The sequence below is a fragment of the Ciconia boyciana genome, chromosome 21 (assembly GCF_034638445.1).
Source record: "Ciconia boyciana chromosome 21, ASM3463844v1, whole genome shotgun sequence".
In the NCBI taxonomy this organism is placed as follows: Eukaryota; Metazoa; Chordata; class Aves; order Ciconiiformes; family Ciconiidae; genus Ciconia; species Ciconia boyciana.
This window is the reverse complement of record NC_132954.1, coordinates 2752754-2776324: the sequence shown is the minus strand read 5'-3', so window position 1 is coordinate 2776324 and position 23571 is coordinate 2752754.

Sequence of the window (23571 nt, the reverse complement as noted above, 5' to 3'; positions counted from 1 at the left end):
CCAGACCGTGATTATTAAGAAAGCCTATCTCTCATTCCAAAGGAAACCTGTGCCTTCATTTCTAAGGAGCCCTGGACCTCATTTCTTAAACTAGCTTGAGCCCAGCTTCCTGAGCAAACACTGGATTATAACTATACATAATATTTATCCTCATTTCATCACAGTCCCAGGTACTCTGGAAGGCGTTTTGACTAATATTAGGGGAAATGAATCAATCCTTGGAGGTCTCAGTTCCTCTCCACTCACTACAGAGAGAGGTTGGAGTGATAGCTTAAATTTTATCCCTTACTTTTGGACACCTAAATTAGGGCAGATGATTCCCAGCAGAGGAGCCCAGAACCATCTGCCAGGCCAGACGCAAACTTCTAACCTGCCCTACTCCTAGTGCCTTGGAGGAAGCTACCACCCAAGTCCTTGGGCTTCTCTATCCCACAGATTCCCTTAAAGTACATTTTCTATATTTTTATTAGCTTTATTTCACGGAGTTGTTATAATCCAGCTATCTCTTCCCCTTCCCCTTGGTGGTAAGGGTAAAGCTAAGGTCAGGCTATTTTGCAAACAGTAAAGATCTTATTAAACTTGTCAAAGAACAGTGGGAGCTTTACCCCGGTGTTCAGCTAAATTTCCCTTGGAAATGTCACTAGCCCATCGAGGTACAGAATCAGAAGGTCTCTGTTTAAATTATGTATGCAACTTCCTGATAATTATGTACCCTAAGGAATATCATATTCAAAGAGATGAAGGCCTGGAGGATTTAGGGAGGGAGGGTGCTGAGAAGGAGTTTGGAAAGATAACAGCTTGATTTACTGAAAAGAAAGCACTCGCATCACATGCAATTCAAGGTGTTTTGTTTTTTTTTTTTCTTTTTACAACAAAGTCAGACTGCTATTATGTTCCCTGCCACACAGAGCATTTAATATAAAACTTGGCCATAAGTTGTCTACTAGGTGAATTATCATAGTTACACAGTCATTTGCTAGGAAACCATGTATTGCTATGGGGGAGTGGAGCAGGTTGGGGTGGAAAAGAGATCAAGGTGAGGGGGAGGATTTGGGCAAATACCATTCAGTAAGTCTGTTGGAGAAACACATTTTTATGTGAAAATCAGCACTGTTCATCCTTCTAGTGGCATCTGGGCATGCTTGCAGCCACAGAACCACCTATTACAGGAGCAAGGGCTGGAGCAAAGTCATGCTGCCACGTGCCTCTGCTCCACTGGGGCTCACTGCTAAATATCACTGCTGAACAGCAGCTCCTCATGCCTTGCCTGAACCCTCCATCAAGGGGTGTGAGGGACACACCACCTCCCAGGACCCATGAAGCCATCCTGGCCCTCACAGGGAGATGGAGCCACTCAAGACCAAAGCCAGGCAGGATTTGCAGAAAGCTCAAGCATATTTTGGATGGCAAGAAAATCTAGCTTTATAACTAAAACTTAAGTGCTAAAAATGTGGTAGTGGTGGAAAACTGGAAGGCTTAAGACAGACTTGGAGGAGATTAACTCCCTGGGGCTTACTGTGCTTTCCCCCTCACAGCTGGGTTTGGGCTGCAGGCAGATTTAGGCACTGGGATTACACCGAGCAAAAAAAATTAAATTCACTCTGTTGGTTCCCATGGCCAGATCAGGGTGGAAAACAGGGTTTGCTTTTGGCTGTCCGGGTATTCCATAACTTTAGAAAAAGCTGATGCATAATCTAGTTAAGGGTTTGATCAAAATTTTTGCATGTTTGGTGCACTCAAAATTCTGAATTATATACTGTTTATGGTGATAAAGAAATGTTTTGTTTTGTTTTGCTTCCTAGTCTTTTAACAACAGATTAGGTAAATGTAAAACAATTTCTGAAAGGAAACTTGAAGAAGCAAAACTCTGCGAACACTGAAGCTGGGCTTTCTAACTGCTTCAGAACATTTTAAAGTGGGAGATTCAGTAACATCAATATGGATTCACCAAACATTTTGGTGTAACTAAATCTGCTTCTTTTGCAAGAAAAAACCCAAACAAACCAGTGTTAAAGAATTCCCTGATGTCTAGTCTGGCATCTGGTCTGGCTTATTTCCATTGTGAGGTGTTTCCAAAAACAACCACCTCACTGAGAACTCTAATAACCAGAACAAATAATCCTGTCCTCAAACTAATTGTCTGCAAGGACACCCTGAGAACACCAGCATCGCTGGTGAACGATCGCCAGTGTGTGTCAAAGGCAGAAAATAACTGGGCCCACCAAGGACAGCGGAGCCGATTCTTAGCTGAGATGAATCAACCCTATTTTCTGAACACAGCTCATACAATTCACACCTCTGGAAGGTCTAACCTGATTCTCCTCATACCACTTGGCAATGGGCAAAATGCTTTCAGGCAAAAATTGTTTTTTCCACCACAAAACTGTAGGTTGGGATTGATCAAATAGGCTCTGAAACTTCCACTAAAAGCATAGAATTATAGAATCATAGAAGGGTTTGGGTTGGAAGGGACCTTAAAGATCATCTAGTTCCAACCCCCCTGCCATGGGCAAGGACACCTTCCACTAGACCAGGCTACTCAAAGCCCCGTCCAACCTGGCCTTGAACACTTCCAGGGATGGGACATCTACAGCTTCTCTGGGCAACCTGTTGCAGTGCCTCACCACCCTCACAGTGAAGAATTTCTTCCTTATATCTAATCTAAATCTCCCTGCTTTCAGTTTAAAGCCATTACCGCTTGTCCTATCACTACAAGCCCTTGTAAAAAGTCCCTCTCCAGCTTTCTTGTAGGCCCCTTCAGGTACTGGAAGGCTGCTATAAGGTCTTTCCGGAGCCTTCTCTTCTCCAGGCTGAACAACCCCAACTCTCTCAGCCCATCTTCACAGGAGAGGTGCTCCAGCCCTCTGATCATCTTTGTGGCCCTCCTCTGGACTCACTCCAACAGGTCGATGTCCTTCTTATGTTGGGGGCCCCAGAGCTGTACACAGTACTCCAGGTGGGGTCTCAGGAGAGTGGAGTAGAGGGGGAACAATCACCTCCCTTGACCTGCTGGTCATGCTTCTTTTGATGCAGCCCAGGATATGGTTGGCTTTCTGGACTGCAGGCACACCCTGCTGGGTCATGTTGAGCTTCTCATCAACCAACACCTCCAAGTCCTTCTCCTCAGGGCTGCTATCAATCCATACTCCACCCAGCCTGTATGTGTGCTTGGGACTGCCCCGACCCATGTGCAGGACCTTGCACTTGGCCTTGTTGAACTTCATGAGGTTTGCACGGGACCACCTCTCAAGCCTGTCCAGGTCCCTCTGGATGGCATCCCTTCCCTCCAGCATGTCGACCACACCACACAGCTTGGTGTCATTGGCAAACTGGCTGAGGGTGCACTCAATCCCACTGTCACCAATAAAGATGTTAAACAGCACCAGTCCAAATACCGACCCCTGAGGAATGCTACTCGTCACCAGTCTCCACTTGGATATCAAGCCATTGACTGCAACTCTTTGAGTGCGACCATCCAGCCAATTCCTTATCCACCGAGTGGTCCATCTGTCAAATCCCTCCCTCTCCAATTTAGAGACAAGGATGTGGTGCGGGACAGTGTCAAATGCTTTGCACAATCCAGGTAGATCCTACCATTACCAACTACCAAAAGTAGCTGAAAAATAAATGGAACAGAAAATTTAAAAAAAGCTTAAAACAAAAAGCAATCTGCTATTAATTTTTTCAACTTTTTGCTTCACTGGAAAAATTGAAAAATTTTCAATCCAGGTTAACTCAAAATGTATTTTTTTTCCATTTGGCCATTGAACCAAAAATTTGTAGTCTCTTAGCTCTTATTGGCACCTATTTTTGTTCAATTGTTTTGGTTCATTGCCCCTATTTTCAAGAGACAGCTACGGCTTTCTAATTGTATCTGCTGTGTTCATGAAGATATTGAGCAGAAGACTCTGGCTACTCTGGATGATTATAGGTTATTTTGTTTTTGCATAGGAAAAAAGAATAATCATTGGTCCATGCTAGCAATAATTTGTGTCTCCTCTCCACATTCAGATCCGCCAAGTATTTGCATTTAATGTCATTATACAGGAATCCCAGACTGAGTGCTCATTTTATGAAAAAATGTTGTTCTGTCAGAAAATGCCATTTTATGAGGAGTGAGATGTTGCTCAGGAACATGTTGACTTCATTCACACTTTATTTGGAAAAAACCCACAGAGTGGAACTGTTTTGATTTTCCATTTTGAAGTGATTTTTCATTTTAGCTTTTTTTTTCCATTGGTATTATAATTATATTCAGTTTTAAAAAGTAAAACAGGAGGGAGACATTTCAGTCATTAAACCCAAAAAGTTTGAGTGATCCCCAAAGCTATTGCATTTTGGGTGTCAGTCTCTTCTCCCAAGTAACTAGTGATAGGATGAGAGGAAATGGCCTCAAGTTGCATCAGGGGAGGTTTAGATTGGATATTAGGAAAAATTTCTTTACTGAAAGGGTGGTCAAGCATTGGAACAGGCTGCCCAGAGGGGCGGTGGAGTCACCATCCCTGCAGGAGTTCAAAAAACGTGTAGACGTGGCACTTTGGTACATGGTTTAGTAGTCATGGAGGTGTTGGGTTGACAGTTGGACTAGATGATCTTAGAGGTCTTTTCAAACCTTAATGATTCTATGATTCTATGATTCCTCAGAATTTTACAGGAAATATGGGGAAAAAATCCCATCTCAGAACTGAAAAAAAATGAATGAGAAATTCTGAAGTCTCTCAAGAGTGGGCAAAACAATTCCTACAGAGGTTTAAAAATCTCTATTAGGAGAAAAGTTACCTGAGCCCGCAGTCAATACAAGATCTGTATGTGGTTTTTTTAGCTTATATAAACTATTTATATAAACTAAGCTGCTCACCACCAGCATGGATCTGGGGCTCTGGTGTCACCCAAGTAAAACGAGATACTTCCAGCGACTCTCCCACCATCCGGTGGCACATCAGTGCATCGGTTCAGACACCAGCACCCAAACACCTCCCATTTTAGCCTGTGCCCCCAAATCGGGCTGTGTTTGTGGGGTTCCCAATGCACCAGCGAGAGGTGACCGGTGCACAGCAGCTCTGGCCACAAGGGCACAACCATGCTCATGTCCCCTGAATTCAACCTGGGAATCAGTGGCTTGCCAAGGGGAATGCAATGGGGGATTTTCCTTGGCCTTTTTACATTATTCTTCCTTGCCCTCCCGGTTAGACCTCCTTGCATTGCTGTAGTCTGAAACCCAGCTCACCACCTCTTCTGCACCTCCTAAAACAGCATGAGCAAGTCACCCCCAAAACTTACAGCTCCAGCCTCACTGCAGTTCTCTGCTCATCGCATCTCCCGCGTAATACTGCATAGTTTTCATGGATAATAACTACCCCATTTCTCCCCCCCACCTCTCAGATCTCTGCCTTTCTCTCTTGCCTTCAGTGCTTTGACAGCTACTCTTCCCCCCATCTTTTCTCAAAACATCAGCTTTGATTTGAGCCAAGTAAAATAAAAATGGACGTCTGATTGACAGCAGCCCAAGCAGATGCACGGTTTGGCAGGCTGAGGTTACAGAGAATGAGCAAATAAATAGAGACACCAGTGCGGTCAAACGTGTCGCTGACATGTTGAGAATAACTAGCTGGAAGAGTTGCTTTGTACGGGCTGGGTGTTTAAGGCTTCCGATTTGTACCCTCTGATCATCAGCCAAGTGACTTAAGTAATTTTTGCCTTTCAGGGCAAATTTTAAGTGCCACATTTAAAAATGGTTTACGACAGTTCCCTGCCCCTTAGCATTTCTTCTTGATCTTAAAATTTGTCAAGTACTTGGAGAAACCTGTAGAAGAAAGATACAGCAGAGCAGCTGCATGTTTTCTGCTTGGCACCAGCTCATGTTTTCCTTCTCTCATTAGGTGGGCTCAGTTTTCAAAGGGACTCCGCGCCTGCTAGGGAAGACACAAATAAGTATGTCTAAACATTTGTGGGTGCAAATGAGGACTACTTCCGTGGCGAAAAGAATAAAGGCATTTGAAAGCTCAGTTTTCTCTTTCCTTCTTCAGAAAGTGAACTTACAGACAGAGAAAAATAATTACCCATTCCATCTTAATTACCAAGAGTAGAATTTCCTCTTTTGATTCACAACACATTAAGCCATTCAAACAATTCTCTGCAAATTACATGGCTGAACTGAACCTGAGCAACTTATCAAACAGCAACCACCAGCTAAACCCAGGGAGAAAAAAGTCTTTCTTCTAACATGCCACTGCCTAGTGACCAGTTTCAGATGGGCCTGTTTTGGGAAAGAGGTGACATTTTTCATTCCGAAAATAGCACTATTTAGAGATGTGTTAGGGTAGGACTTCATTCAGTCAAAGGATAACCTTTTCAAAAGCTCTTACTTAAAGCCTCACTATGTCAGGAAGTTGTGATAGTTAATTATAGCAGTACAGCCTGATGGTTGCAAGCCCTGTTCTGTGCATGCTGCTCTGCCAGTATGTGCCTGGGATAAACCTAACTGGGATTTAGGTGGTTATACTGATTTACCTGCCTTTACACTGAACTTATGTCTGTGCCATTAATTGCATGCAAATTAACGTCTAACTGATGGACTAACCCACAGTTTCCTTGTGTTCTCAGGTATAAGTGATAAGTTCTCAGGTTGGGGCTTGTCTATATTATGGGCAGAGGATGGCCATGCTCAGCAGTGATACATCTGGGCTAACAGCCCTCCACTCCTTGGGGAGTTATGAGTGGTCTCTAGGTAGGGTTTATGAGCAGAGGTGCAGCATTGTGCTAGTGTAGCCACGCAGCCTCTGGGTGGGAGCTGGCAAGTCCACAACAGCTCCGCACTGCACCACCTGAAGGTAATTGCTGAAGTTTTGGCATCTCTGCGTGCTGCAGGGCACAGACGCATCCTTAGTGTGTCTGTGAGAAGTGAAGGTGTGACTGCAGCACACCAGAAAAGGAACAACAGCCTTATTGTCACTGAGGGACAGGGCTAAGCATCATGGAGAAACTCTCTCCTTCCCCTCTACCAGCAGCAGCCACTGCCTCGCACACCATCCCGCAGGCTCACCAGCATCCCCTGTCCTGCTCTGGGACCCCAGACATTGCCCTGGTGCCAGGAGAAAAAGGATTTTTCAGTTGCACTTTCACAACAAGGCTTTTTCCTATCAGAAACCTGCTCTTCTCGGTGTGGTTGACACCTTCACAAAACAGTGAAGGTCTTCGGGCTCCCTGGAGTACAGCAACAACAAGGATTATCAGGTTTCCTTAAACACATCTGCAAAGGTGAGAGCTTGGAGGTCCTGGGAATCCCTGTTTGTGCCAGACCTGAGGGGGTCCCCAGGCTCTGTGCTGGGGCAGGCTGCAGGCTTCCTCCTATGGTCAGGGTACAGATGGGCACCGGGGGCCCTTAATACACTAATCCAAGCCTAGGATATTACTTGGTTGCCTATCAAAAATGGGATCTGCAAGCTGCAGGAGAAATCTTGATCCACCAGTTGTTAGGTATGATCCCATTCCTCTGCTCTGTGGAAATACAGGGTGCTGCCAAGTGACAAGGAGCAGTCGGTGGGCACCTCCAGCTCACTGTAAGCTCCTGATGTTCCTCCTCACACGTGTTTCTAGTTTGAAATAATTCATCAGATCACTTTCCCAAATAATTGTATGTGAATTGATTTACCACCCCCAGACACAGGGTGGTTGGTTTTCCTGTTGTTGTCACTGCAGGTTTTTTAACAAGTGTATGAAAGAAATTCAAGCTGTGCTGCTTAGTTTCAGAGACATGTAGGGCAAGCCAGTCCTCTGATTTCGGTGACTCCAACCCCACTTACTGTGAGTGCTATTTGCAGAGATGCTTTAAAGCTAGAAATCAATGTGTAGTTACTGTTTACCATGAAAATGAACATTTCAGCCTCTTACACTAAAAGGGAAAGAAATTTTCTAGTCACCTGCCATTTAAATAGCATCTCACACACAGTCACTAATTTAATGCAAATCTCATATGGCTTCCTTGTATTTGTCATTTCAGTGCTTTTTTTGCTTGTGGTTTTTATGCTAATGATCCTGCTCCATTGCTAACTAGGTCTTTATACCTATCATTTCAATGATACTAGTAATTACACAGTTATGTGTGTATATATGGGTGCATGTTCAGTGCACTCAGCTCTCTGTCACCTCTTTATTATTGCTGCTTGAGAAGTGAGTTCTCACTGTCAGCGTGACAGTGGGTTTTGTTTGCAATGGCTTTCTGCAACTCTGAGTCTGATCAATATAAAAATTTCAGCAAATGTTCCAGGTGACAATAAACAGAACCCTATGGATTTGGGTAAAAACTGGAAAACCTGAGGGTGGAAAATAAGGACACAAAGCCTTGCTCTGCTCTTTGATAGAAATGGCTCTTCTGTAACCCACTGGTGCCAGGCACGGACCTCTTCCACCAGCACACCCCATACTGGCTGTGTCCAGGATAAAAACACTGAGACCCTCAGGGATTTATTGCTCATGATCCATTTGGCCAGGCAGAGAATGGATGAATCTGTACAGAGGGAAGGGGAAGAGAGGAGTAAGTGGCCCTAATCCCTACTTACAAGTGGAGAAAATAAGAGAAGAACACGGAGAAGCACAGTGAGAAAAGATGAGAGGCAGCTGAGATAATCCTTTACAGAGAGAGAAAAGGGAAAGCAGCACACAGTGCCCTGGACACCCTGTGCTCAGTGCCTAGCATGGTTTTCTCCCATACTTATTGCCTTGCTGCATGTTTTTCTCATGACTCACCGAACGGAAGGCGTGCATCCCTGGCAGCACAAAGTTTTAAGAGACTGCTCAGAGAGCTGCAAGATGCAGCAGTCGGGGGGTGCTGGGATTTGCTGGGATGAGGAGCAGGCTGGGGAACTCCCTAATGCACCCAGGCTAGCCAGAAAGACCTGAGGAGCCCACCCAATTTTCTTGTTTTCTTAGGTCCCTCCTCATCCCTCAGCCAACACAATCAGTTTGATCAACAACAGCAGCAACTGCTCTGCTGCTCCTTCCAATATAGTTTCAGAATAATTTCTCCCTGTGGTACCAGAGTGAATCCCAATCCCAGTTTACACTGGTGTAAATGGAGACCAAGCCCATTGTTTCAGCATAGCACTTCCAGCCCAGGGCTTTTGACCTGTCCTCTCTGGATCCTCCTCCCACGATCACACAAAACAGCTACCAAATTGCCGCAGGAGGACTCTTTGCAAGGGGACTGAGTAAACTCAATGACAGCCCGAAATGAAACATGACATGCAATCATTTCCAAGCACGTTGAGAAGAGATTAACGTGCAGTCCTGAAAAAAAGAAAGTTTCATTTTGTCCTCAGTGCTCTTGACAGAAGAATCATCTGCAACTTACTCAAACTCCGGTGAAAGCTGAGATGAGCAGCTGATGGCTTCAGCCTCCTTATGGATCAGGCCACTGAAGAGCAGCCGGGAATGAGGATGACTCCCCTACCCTTCTGCTTTGATAGAGATAAGGCTGAAATATACTTCAGATTAGGAGGCATTCAGGCTGCTGGAAGGTGACTGGAAATGCTGCAGAGGATGCGAATACAAAATGTAAACAGCAACATGGGGAGAAAATAATTGAAAAGAGTCTGCCAGGCAGAACAAGCAGGCTAGGAGAGGTCAGCCCCGTGTGCTGGCTTCTGCTAGGGGTATGCAGAGAAACCTCAGGGATCCTGGCAATTAAAACACTGGCACAGAAGAGTTACTGTCTGCGTTATGGAAACATTTCAGAACTTGAAGCAAAATGAGGCACCTTCTGTACTTGGCACTGTATGAACATGTAAGGAGAGAGACTAAACAAAGAGCTTAAATAGGCAAGACCTGGGAAAACTGAGGCACGAGCAGCAGGTGATTTGCTGAATGATTTTGGAGCAGCATATCTTTTTTCCTGCTTCTCAGGCCAATGCCTTATGCATTTGTTTGTACTGCTCTTTGGAATGGCTGAAACATGCACCATCACCCCATCACCCTGCAGACACACCAAGCCTTGGGAGGGCATGGGAACCCCACAGAGTGAGGTGCACCTATGGTGTCTCGCTGTGAGACAAGTCAGGGAGGGAGCAGGAGAGCTGTTGAGACTCAGGATTGAGGATGAACTGGTCATCCAGGCCCAGCTGGCCCCAGAAACAAACATCTCTGGTCCTTCAGAGGAGACAGGTCTTGCCCAGGGTACAGCAGTGCAGTTGAGCTCATTCTTGTTTTGGATCTTGCTCCCTGAGCCAAAGTTCAGACAGCTCTTGTGCTGTCAAAGCTATGTGTGCATTTAACAGATATTAAAGTCCACCAACGGGCTGGTGTGAGCGTGCAAGAGAGAGAGACTTTTAATCTGAACTGGAAAGCAGCCAGAAACCAGTGTTTGGGCTGATTTGCATGAAATGTAGATAAGCACCGTCAGCCCTGTTGAATTCAGATGAGGCACTTGAGCTACTGAATGGCAATTCAGGGGCTACAGAGAAAAGGCAGTAAAATATCCCCACAGACTGATGTCCAGTGATCCCACCTCCTACTCTTCCACTTTTCAGGTGGTTCCAGGCTATGCTGACCCATCAAAAAGCCACAGGACTGTCCCTGACTTGTGATTTCCAGCCACACGAAGAAGGTACCAATCACTACCAGTGTGTTTTCCCTGCAGAAAGGACTTACTGCAGCTGGTGGAAATGGTTGGCAAAAGTATGCAGCAGTGGAGAACCTCACCCAGAGGTGGGAAGAGGGTGTCGAAGCGGCAGAGCCACGTCTGACTGCACCACCTGTACCTGCTACAGCCTTTGCAGCATCATTCCCAGAAGAACTGGCTGGGTCAGTGATAAACCAGTGTCTGCAAGTCGCTGTGGAAAGAGCAGAGCTAAACTATGATTTCCTGTAGAGCCATCTCTTAAGTGGATTCTCTGATGTCTAATACAGGCTCACACGATATCATAAACATTATCTCTACCAAACTTATTCTCTCAGAACTGACCAAGAGGTTTGAAAAGCTGTAACGGAGAGAGACACGCACGTTGCACTGGCACAAGCAGGCATGGGCACAGGCACACACATGCAGAGCATGACGGCACAGTACTTTTCCTTAGGCAATCATGTTGAAAAGCTTTTTTTTTTTTTAAAGATACACTCAGTTCCTTTTGATTTTTAAAAAATGCATATGCTGTACAATCTGAGAAATTTGCACTAATGATCAAGAAGCTTGTTGGAAAAAAAAACCCCAAACCCTAAATCCAATAGTTTGGCAAATTAATCTGTTATGTACACATCCATAATTCCCTTAGCAAAAAGCTGGGTAATATATCAGATAGTGTCTTTTGCTCATTTACTTGACAAGTATAATTTATTTTTAATATTTACCCTACTGTTTTACAGCATTCTAGCAAATGTTCTCCACTATATACTTTGCAAAAGTTCATGCACATTTAGCAACAAGAGACATCATCACAGTTCTATGCTATCACATCTATGTGGTAAAAGCAGAAGGAAAAAGAAAAGGTAGCAAGAAAGGAGGACAGATTTTTGTAAGTGCTAAGAGAGGCAGATTATTAAGGCTTCGCTGAATTATTACATTCACCAAAAGGTTAAAAAAGTAGCATCTTCAGAATACCTCCAAATCTTTCTTTCTTGAAGAGGAGACAAAGAAAGAAACTAAATACAAATGAAATTAAAGCAAATGAGTTCCTGGACTGCTTAATATGGTATTTTACCCCCATTTAAAATATCCCTCAGGAGACTAGGTTGATTTAACAAGCCTAAGAGATGTTGTGGTGAAGACTGAACTGCCTTGATGAAAGCACAACTTGGCTGGGGCTGCATTAGCCTAGGAAACATGTTCCAGCTTCTTAAAAGGAGTCTTTTAATCCATTTTTGAAATGGAAAGAAAGGATCAGACAGAAGACATTCATAAAGGGAGAAAAAAGGATACATGCACTTATACAGCTATGTGATGGAAACTGTTCTAATCGTAGTGTCCAATTGCAGAGAAAAGCAAACTGCGACAGTTTAACTGGTGGATTTAATGTGAAGACAGACACTTGAAGTCAGAAGGAAGGACCTCTTCCTGCATGTCCAATGCTGTAGTTCACAGTATCTGACAGTTTGGTTCTTCCCTGCACACTGCAGCATCCCAGGCCTAGAGATGACTTTAACTTGAATTTTGAAGTTTTATGTGCTGCCTGGGTCTCCTGCCAGGTTTCTCTGCAAGGCTGAAATCTGGAGCTCCCCTGGTGAGCTGCCCTCTGAGATCTTCCTAGACAAAAGGGAATAGCTCATGCCTGAAAACATCCAAGCTTGCATGACTGTAAACTGTCATGAACTCAACTCATGTGCTACTGACAGTGGTACAAGGTTTGGTCCTCCCTGGGTGTCCTCTGATGAAACCTGTTGGATTCACAATTCCAGCAGCTAGGCAGGGGACAGGCTTTCCTCCCTCCTTGCAGAAGAGGGGAATAACCCCCTCCAATTCTGTACTGAATGCTGTTGAGACACATTAAACCCTCTGCTGGGTCAGTAGCAGCTGTGAAGAGACATTAAGTCCCCCAAGGTCTGCCCTGAGCCATGGAGACCTTGATGGACCTTCTCTACCCATTTCCCCAGACTCTTGGCTGGAAGCCACCAACAGCTCTCGGAGCTACTGCTCCAGCAACCCCAGTTCCCAACCAAAACCGACTTCATCCTGGCCTGAGCAGAGCCTGGGCAGAGAGGGGTTGAGCACAAACCACCCACCTGAACATGGTTTGGAGATCAGCAGAGGAGAGGCCAGATGCTTCACAGCCTTTTTTCCAGCCCTGGTAATTACAGCCCCAAATGATCTCAGCTGTGATCATCTGAGTACAAACTGCCATCCCTCCTACACTATCCCAGCTCTGCCTGTCTTGCACAACAACCACTTTCGAAATACAAGTTATATGAATGCATCTAGGAAGGCGCATGATCACATGCATTTTGGTTTTCTCTCAGAAGATGTCTGGTGTGCTGCGGCTTAGAGAAGCTGTTCTTTGGGGAAATTTGCCTGCATAAGACTCAGGGGATGCTTCTGGAATTGTTCACATCCAGTCTTTTCTCACTGACGATGAACACAAGCTTCTTTGCACACACTGGTAAATTCCTGACCTTGGAATAAAAATATAGGAGCTGTTTTCAATAGCTGGATGGGAAAACAAATGTTTTTCATATGTTGGACCATTTCTGTCACTTCATTACTGCAAAGAAACAATGTCAATGTGCTTTTATTTCACCCAAATAAATAACAAACAAGCTTCCACACTCCAGAATCCAGCCACTTAGAATAACTGATTTTCTGCTTATTTTTGTGTTTTTGGTAACATTTTCAAGAAAATGTTTCGCTGAAATTCTCCTGTCACAGGTACGGTTACAAAGGAAGAGGATTTGGTGATAACAGCAGAAAGCCACAGGTAGAAGATGAGTGTGTGAGCTTTGGTCCTTGGCTTTTAAGTTTGGGGGAAGCTCAGGCTGGTCGTGGAACACAAGACGCTGTCTGGGCTTTGTCTGGGAGATGGCTCAATATCTTGGCTTCTCTTACGCCAGTTTTCATCCAGGCAATATCTCATGACCCAGGCACGTATTTCCTCCATAAAACACCATAATATCTTGTGCATAAACCATCCCTCTGTCCCAACCATTCAACCAAGGATGGGCAGGAGGCTGCTAAACCTCTGCCCTCACCTCCAGAAGGGGCTGCACTGAGTGTGGGGGAAGGGGGCGAGGGGATTTTATGTTTACAGCCCTATTTTTAAAAGTGCCACTCAAAGGTAATGAAAAGCCCAGTTCAGCAAGGAGCTATTCATGTGCACGGCTTCTCTGAAGTCAGGAGAGCCTCTGGCTGGGAAACCTCCATTTATCTTCTTGAGCGCTTACTCACAGGAGGCATCCGAAGAGAGCCCCTGCACAGCTGGTACTTCTGAAATCAGGTTATTTATCTTGGTGGCTAAATGTGGATTTAGAGACCTCCTTTCCCCCCTAACTTTTGAAAGTTTTAGTGAAAACTTGTGATACTCCACAAGTATCCACTCTTGTAGACCTTTTTGATTTTTTAGTCAAATGTTTTCATCTAAAAATTCTGATTGAAGAAATAGAAAACCTGTGTCATGATTAAAATTTCCATGGAAAAAGTCAATTTCTGCTTAAATATCTTATTTTTAAAAACCAAGGTAATCAGTAAGTCCAGCAGCAATAACAACAGCAAACTGCTCAAAGGTTTGGATTTATAAATATACTTACGAGAAATACTTCAATTCCTACTTCAACTTTTGCAAGACGTATCCCCATAACAAAAAGCAAACCCAGACATACTATGAAAAATCAATGCTCGTTTCAGACTGCAGACTTTCATGAGCTCCACTGAAGTGAAATGTAAACCTGCGTATACCAGTGGTGAATTGTGACAACTCCTCTTGTCCAGTAAATGCAAAAGCCTTCATCAGCTGGACAAGAGGGAGCTTATTTGAATTGCATGGACACAGATTCAGATAGTAACACCATGTAACAGTGATAACAGTAAGGATAGTGTAGAAAAGATACCTATGGAGAATGTACTGTCTCCACCACTAAAGGTCTGTAAGGACAGTTAGGAAAAATATTTGCCAGGGACACTATAAGTAACATTGGTCCTGCTGTGGATAGAGAGATGGACTAGATGACTTTTTAAGGGTGTTTCCAGACTTATTCTCCTAGCATTTTATGATCTGTTGAATATCAGTAAATAAATATTTGATTGCAGGTAGCAGCAAAGGAGTTGGGGTTAAGGGGCAAATCCCAAACATTGCTCAGAGCCTCTGGGATAGAAATTCTTGTGTTGTTTCGTTTCATGTCAGGACTACACAGTGTGAATGGCAAAACGCTTCTAAGTCTGGGCTAGGACTCGTTTATAATCGAGATGTCTTTGACTTGACAATGGTTAATGATGCTTTGATATAGGCTGATTGCCGGTGAGGGGTGGAGGAGGCTCCCCTGGGCATTGCGCTGACGCACGAGTGAAAACAGGGGATTAACTGATGTTTTTATTCTTGAGGTGCTCAGTGTTTTGTCCCTCCCCTCTCCCTCCCGCCAACTTAGATTTAATATGACATTTCACTGCAGGTACCTGATGGAGATTTCTGGCCGTGACAGCTCTATCACACCAAGTCGCTGCCGCTCTCCCCACCTGGCCAGGCGATGCTGCTGCTTTTTTTGCCTCAACGCCGGGGTGAGTCACTGTATGACTGATGCTGCTGGTGAACATTTATTTCCCGGAGACTCGGCAGAGCCCCCGCTGTGCAAACTCCCGTCTCTGTTGTCTGTCCCCATGCTGAATTAAAGATGGGAACAAGGGAAAGGCTGTGCTCCCCCGTGTCTCCATGGCTTAATCTTGTAAGTCCCATTTAACACAATTTAGACCCAGGAAACTTAACTCTTATTTAACTTCATTAGGAGCCGAGAGCTTTGAGCATCTTTGACATGGCCTAACACTTAGGCACCTGTCTGTCATTTTATGTAGTAAAATGCATAAGATTTAGATGCCACCGAGATCCTCACAAACATCATTAGCTGCCATCTCCGAGGCCGCAGGGCTCTCAAAGGTGACAGCCTTTGGTCTATAGTGATACTGCCCCAGACCCATCTCACCTCAGAGGTATATTTATGGTTTCTTCTTAATTTGGGGGGCAGCGGGAGGGAAACAGAGCAGCACTTCCCCATCAAACAAATTCAGAATTAGAAAATCCACGAAAATCCCCATCTGCCTAGAGGCTAAATTATCTCCGGTAGAAACAAACTTAGCTTTGTGAACATAAATGATCAGAGCTTCATAAAGACTGAGTCTAATTGTACAAAACGGTGATTAGACAATTTCCTCTGGGGATGTGCGGTTTCCTTCCGAAAAAGTGACACTGGGGCAGCCTCTAGTGGAGGCGAGGAGCTGCCTTGTGCCGGCTTAGGCAGCGCCGGAGCCCAGCCCAGAGAGAGACTTGGCTGTCTGCTGTGTGGCCAGACCCTGCCCCAGCTCCCCCCAAAGCCTCTACTCCTCTGTTTTTAATAACTGCAAAAAAGAGGCGAGGTCCTACAAGAACAGAGCTTGAGTGCTGCCCGAGATGGGCAACCGGCCTCTTTGAGTGCAAATATGGCAACACCCGTGTTATTGTCCAAATAAGAATTTCTTCCTTCTGGCTAGCCAGTCCTCAGAGGTATTTAAAGGCTTGCTTCTGTTTTTCCGATTCAGTTTTCAGAGTCATTTCAGGCCAAGTCCAAAGGGAAACTCACGTTGTCTTTAAACAAAAATCCAGAAAATCCCCCCCAGCTGCTCTGACATGCCTGTTTGGGAAGAAGCTCCAGGAACAATTGAAGCCGTAACACAGGGCTCTGAGCACAAGACATGAACCAGAAGCCAGGCAAGAAATTATTACGTCTGCTTCTATTCCATTATGCTTTATGCTAAAAGACTTAAATGATCAATGCTGTGTTAATAAATTTCATTTGGCTCATTTAATAGATGACTTAGTAGAGGAGTGAGTTTGGCCATGACCAGTAATGAATTAGTAACTATGCAAGTAGCACACTCCCTTACAGAAATACTTTATACTGGCCTAATTCTTTATTCCAAGGGAAACACAGATGCTCTGCAGGACTTTGCTGCTTCTTTATGAGTATAGGTGTAGCTTTGATTTGGAGACAGATATAAAATGTTCCTTTAGGACACAGGTTGAATGAGGCTCTGCTACCAGACACCGTCTGAGAGCTGAACCTCAGAGCCAAGAGTTTATATCCCAACTGGACTGAGTCCTCCTGTTGTGTTTCCTTGCTAATGACACTAATTTCCCTTTGCTTTGCAGCATGTGGTCTTGAGATGAGAGCTAAAAATGAAGTTTGTCAGCTTTGTTCAGTTGGATCATAGGAGTTGCCCGCTGGCTAGCATTTGCATTACAGCTTTTTCAGCTGCTGGCCCCAGACTCCTCCAAAATATCCTGTGGATGATGCTGCAAATGCAGCTTGGTTGGGGTGGACATGCTGAATGCCCAGATCTCAGTCCCAGTTATTCCAGTCCTGCCAGAAGGCTTGTGCACGCTGGAGGGAAAGTGCTCTTGACCGGGAAGGCAGTTACGCTGACCACTCATGGTACTTGCTGCTTCTAGCATCTTGTGCCAGCACTTCAGCAGCAGGAGTTTCTTTTAAATGAGGTTTGTTCTGTAGCGAAAATAACAGGCACCGTGCCACAAGCAGCGAAGCAGCATGGATGAAATGTAGCAAAAGGAAGCCGGCTGCAAAGTCCGAGTGAGGAGAAACTTTGCCTTGGAGCAGGCAGGCTGGACCAGCCGTGGTCCCCACTCATGTCTGGTGGGCAGCAGGTCAGGACATATGCTGGTACCAGCATCGCTGGTCAGTGTGGGCAGGGAAGGAGGACACTTCTTCTGCTCCATTAGTATCTTCTGTGTCTGAGAGAGGAGCTTTGCTTGGCATTTTCTTCTCTCTAAGAGAAGACAGAGCTCTGCCCAGTGCTGAGGGTCTCCAGCAGTAGGGATGCCATAGACTCTCTTTACCCACTTGAAATGCATCAGTTTTGCTTAGAGTTATAATGTTTCTTCTAGCACTTAAACAGCAGTTTCCCTGCCACAGCCCCAGCCCGTTAGTTCTCACGTTGTCAGTGACTAATGAGGATAATTTCTCCCCACTTGCCCCGTAACAGCCTCCTTTCCAGTTGCAAACAGCACTCCTGCCTCCGTACAGTCATCTTTTCTGCAGCCTGAGCCTGGCTGTCTCTCACAGGCCCAATTCTCAAAACCTTTTCATCATTTTTGTGGCTCCCCTACTGATATGTGCTGCTGTAGGTTCATGATATGCATCAAACTGTTGTAACTCGTGGAGGGCAGGAGAGGACCAAGTTGGCCTGCAGCTCACCATGGGCTCTGAGCAGCTCTGCTCTGGAGAGCTGGAGGGACCTCACAGCCGGTCACACTGGAGGGGGGATGACGTGGGTGGTGCAGGCAGCAAGAGGGTTCATTGGTCAAATAAAGCAGCTAGACCTGCTGGTGCCACAAATACTGTGCATGAAGCTCAAACCATGCTCTTCACAGAGATGGGAGGAGGGGAAGGGAGCTCGACAAGCCTGTGCTCTGCTGTACGGATGTCCCTGTAAAAGCCCTTTCGGATGCTCTAGCCTGGAGTTAGAGCAACGCTAGCCATGGCATAAATGACAGAGATGCTACTACTGCTGCCCTGCTGAAGTGTGCAAAAGCAACCGTAGGCTGAAACAGCTGTGAGGAGCAGGCAGAGAGGCTGCCTTTGCAGAGGCAGGTGAGAAAGCAAGAACAGGGGTAGGGACCATGCAGTCCTTGGAAATGCCCTTTCAGACTAACTGCAGGTGCCATGCTGGAGCAGGGGTTCCCACAGCAATATTCCATAGCGGTATTGCCATTTTGGCATTCGCCATTTGCTTTCTTGCAGCACATATCTCTCCCACCAGTGGGTGAATTAGTCCCTATACCCTGCAGGTCTGCTGAGCTTTGTAGACCCTATAAGTAAACTGAGAGAACCCAGGAGGAAAAGTTGCTGAAAACGGAGTACTATAGTTATTTCCACGGTGGAACTTGCACTCCCTGAGTATCAATCTGTGCCTCCATCTAGTGGTTAGAGCTATATAAAGAGGGTAAAAGCTGCCTACAACACCCAGCAGAAGACATCCCTTTGGTCGATAGCAGCTCCCACCACTCACCTCAGAAGGTCCCAGCTGCCCATCCCACTGTTGGCCAACTGGACACAACTTGTGTTTTACCAAGTTGCGTCCAACACTCACTCCAGAGACAGCTGGAAATGTCAGGAAACTGAGGCAGCCCCAACCTAGCCAGGCATGTAAGCTTTTGAAAGTGTCCCTCTCCCAAGCCAACAAGATCCCAAGGCACAGAAGGCAGCTGGCTCTCCTCTCCCTCCCCGTGATCACTGCAGTGCAGCAACTGTGTTGGCTGGCTCCATTTCTGAGCTTCTTCTGGAAGGAGAAAAGGTACCATTTGAGGAATCAGGAACTAGGCTCTCTACATGCATCGCCTGACCCTGAAGATCTGCGCCTGCTCCTTGCCAGCCTTGAGTCTTGGGACACCAGCACTGCTAAGTAGTTTGGGATACTGAGAGCAGGAAACCATGCCAGACCTGCTAATATCCAGGCACAGCCTGCCCGGAGGTCCTGTCTGAATGTGCTGCTATTATACAAAATGAGGTCACTGGCCTAAACCAGGACTAAAATTGCCCCTAATTAGCAACAGAGTTCCCTCTACCTTAAAACACAGGGGTCAGACCTCCACCACAGATTTAGTGATTTCAACAGAGCTATGATTTTGCAACTTGGAGCCACTGGGATCTCTCCCAAAAGTCCTTTTTTGTCCTCCTCACCCCTCTACCCTATTAGTGGAAACAAAATAGGGGGCAGGTTTCTGATTAAGATGCACAAACGGTTCTATTCAACAACTGATGCAATAAATGTGCTGAGTAAAATCACTGCCAAAGCTCGTTGCGGTGCTTTATGGGGCTGCTCTAAGAGTGTGAAAAAACGTTTGCTGCATATTATTAAATGATGAAAAATGCCAAGCTCACAAACAAACTGTGCAATGAATGTGGCTCGACTGCCTCTAGTGAGAATATGATTGAGCCTGTATAAGTGAGGTGGCAGAGAGAGAAGGGGGGATCTCTCGCTGTACTGCTGCCATGCTGTGCTGCAGTGATTACAGGGCAAAGTGACCCAAAATAACAGCAGAGTTTCCACCCAGCCCCACTCCAGCCTCACAATTGATCAAGAACAGGACAAGTACAAAAAGCACTCTGCCAGCCACAACCACAGCCTGGGTGGCTCGGATCCTAAATTATGTTTTTCTCTACCTTTTGGCAGCTTACGTTCACAAACGACGTGTGCGGCAGTGTGATGCAGAGTCACACCACACGTGTGATTTCACTGCTCAGGACAGCAGCACCTCCAGTGCTGCGCCCAGGAACATCAGAAATCTCTCAGGTGGCTTTTATGGCAGGGCAGCACGTGGGGGCTGTCTGGGCATCTGTCTCTTTGCACACCACATTAGGGCTGGGGGGATTTGGACAGAAATTCAAGCAAGCTTCCCCCTTCACTTGGATGGCTTGGGGCTGAGTATATTTTCTTGTACCTTTGCTGTGAAGGGGGGCGGTCTGTTAGGTGGTCCTAATTCCTCAAGAATGCCATAAAAACAGACTTTTACGAAGCTGGAATTATTGCACATATCACAAGGAGTACTAAGCACCGATGGTGCCCTTTGGAGTGTTGCTGGAGGACAGGGTACCACATGCTGCAAACATGTCTCAAAACAGTCCTGGTCATGGCTTGGCTACAGAAGTTTGTTCCAAAGCTGACCTGAAACTTATCTGCTGAGGCAGAGGGACAGTTTTCACCTGTTTCACCAAGGCAGGAGCAAATACTGGTGCTGCCAACCTGACAGCAGACCTCCCGAGCCCTCCCCTGGTGTGGGCAGCAGTGTTGGCACGCTGGCACTGATGTCCACCTGCTGAGGTGGCACTTTGCCCTGCTCTCAGACCTGTGGTGTCTACACCTGATGAGACGTAGGTGCTAATCAAACACAGATTGTAGCGGGGCAGTGAGAAGAGCAGGAAATGGCATTTTGTCATCAGAGAGCCTTCTGTGCCAGACAAAACACTTACTGTGCATCACTGCAAAGGAGCTGTCTCTTGGCATCTTACACTTATGTGAAAAAAATTCCTATTAGTTGAAAAACACCCTTCTCCTGTTAACAGCCAGTTGGACATCATGTATCGATGTTATTAACCGGTCAGTATTGCTTTCAGATCAGGTCTGTATTCACCCTGGCCTTGGGTCACTCAGTCGAAACCTAAGCTATATGGATCGGGAGGTGCAAGGGCATTCTGTTGCTTATCTTCTGCTCTTGGGTTGGGGCTTGTTTTCTCTATGCTAGCTAGGAAAAAAAAACAAATCACCCTGTGCACAGACCAAAACCTGCCATGAAGTTTTGTATGAAACAAGCAGTGCATGGGTCTTTCAATGGCCTTTCAGATAAGGAAGAAATTTCACCCATGGTGCACTAAGATAAGCTGCCATGCACAGGAGATCAATGATTTTCTCCTCTCTGTGATCTAAGCTGGATTCAGAGAAATGACGATCTAGAAGCGGCTGCAGGGACCTGGCCACGTTTTGCCTGCTGTTCCCATTCAGAGTGAGCAGTTAAACCCCTCTGTGCTTTGCTGTGTCAACGAATGTGCAAGAGTGAAGATAACAGAGAATCGGTCCCTAAGGCTCAAGGAGTCAGATGGACCTGCTCTGTGCACCAACCAGAAGCACGCAGAGACCCACACAGTTGACGGACTACAGCAGGAAAGAGGCTATCAAAGTAATTGGGAGAGAAACACTGAGTCCCGGGGAAGAAGCTGGATTTAGCATTGCCCTAGGAGCTGAGCAAAGTGAGGCTGGCCCCGGTGCTGTGATGAGACTGTGCAGCAATTCGGTCCTCTTAGACTCTAACTGTACCCTTGTACTTCTGTTCAGCAGCTTTCTCTCTAATTTAGTGCCTCGTGCTGGGAACAGATCTGTCCACCGCCTTGGGATAAAGACTGCCAGACTGTGTCAGTAAGATGTACTTTATATGAAGGAGTGAAAATCATACTAGGGGCTGGTCGTGCAGGTGCTGTGTTAAGAGGAAGCTGCCCTGGGATCGGGTGGAAGCTGGGAATTTTCTCTTTAGATAGCATCTTCAATTGAAAAAAATGCAGCTTTGGGTCACCTCCTTGTATTCTTGGCTTTCCAAAAATGAAATGACATGTATGTTTCAGAGACTAAGATATTTCTCCTTTCAAAACACTGGGCTTCAAAATTCCCTTCATTTTAACAAAAAGGCAGAAAAACCTGAGACATCCTCCTTCCCTTCCCCCAAATATACACCTTTTTTTGGCTTGGATTGAAGTGATTTTATTTTCAATTGCGGTTGTCGAGCCAAAAAAGTCAGTTACTCTCCATGCTACAGCTAATCTAGAAATGCTGCATAAATTGTCACTTACCTCAGTGCCTAATATCATGTCGCAGCTAAGCACATATTAAAAATTAGACAGGTGCTAAATGCAGCTTTAATGTTTGCACTTAAATGGTGATCCTCCTCCCACTTCTTCTCTGATCCCCTCCCTTTCTTATGCCGGAGTGAGGACAGAAGAATTGCTGAAGTGCCTGATTCAATATTGCAGTTGTTGAAAATCCACCCTTTGCCTTCCAGCTCCTGCGCAGACACCTGAGACCGTGGGACACGTGAGACCTGATGGGCTGGGTGCTGTGAGCAGTCACAACAGCGAACGCCCCACATTTCACAGCCTGAAGCTGCCGGGGTGAGAGATGTAAAGATGCTACTCCTGCCATGAAGACAAAGGGGATTGCATTTTGCCAAGCACCACCCTTTGAGTTATAATCCTGCATAAACTACATTTTCTACCAAGAAATGGATGCAAGCCACGTGCAGTTTGGTATCTCAGATGGGAACAGTTCCTATAAGCAATTTGTGCACAAGAGAGAGATGGGCTGTAAATTTAACGTGAATTCAGCTTTGTGGGTTAGGCTACTGCTTTAATCTAGCTGGGGATAATGGAGCCCAGAGAGCCCTCGGGGTTAACTGGGAAGGGGTGTTCTGGGGTAGACCTGCAACGAGAGGACCACGAGAGTCAAAATTTTCCTCTTAGAGGATCTCCCTGTATCCTGCAGGCTGCAGGCAGGACCTGCTCTGCACCTCCTAGGAGGGGAGGATTTATCCTTGTACCCTCATGTCCACAAGCCCGGATGCAACCCCAATTTATAATCGAAACGGGCCCCAAACAGCCTCTGAATATCTTCAGGTCAAGTGATTGCTACCTCCCCTCTCATCCTCTCTGTGCACAGGGCAGGACTGACCCCTCTAAAGAGAAGCCATGAATTTTAGATCAAATTATGTTCACCAAAAGACGCAAAAAAGCCCCACCCCAGATTGATTTCCAAAAGCCAGATGAAGTAGTTGCTGTAGATAATCACTATAAAGATTAATGCCTTAGAAAATGTTTATTCTTGGAGCTCAGCCCAACACCCCAAGCCAGCTGTCAGGATTCAAGATAGTGACCACAGTGATGAGGGCCTCTGCACATTGCAGAGGAGTAATGAATTTGGCAACTGTCTTAAAGCAAGAGTAGATTCCTGCTACTGCGGACTAGTCTGAGGGGCCAACACAGAAGAGAAAATAAGCCCTGTGTTACTGGAAAATAAATTAAAGGAGAACAGTCTAGACTATTTTTGTATTTGTAGGGTTTCATGCAGTTCACTTAGTGTCCTAAGGCTTTTAGAGAAATGGATTATTCCAGGCATTTTGGGAATGGTAATACACCAGCCTATGGAGTCCTGCAGTAAAGACTTAATTTGCCATTAAACGCTGTAGTTGGCTTTACAAATTCCACAGAAAGGCTCTCACTCAATTCTATTGCTCTCCAGAGAACAACAATTTTATAAAGCATTTTTCATCCAGAGATCTCAGGGCATGTTTTCTGAAAAGAGATGGGCTAGAGATGCTGGCCTGCTGTACACGGAGGGTGTGGGTATGTGTGGTG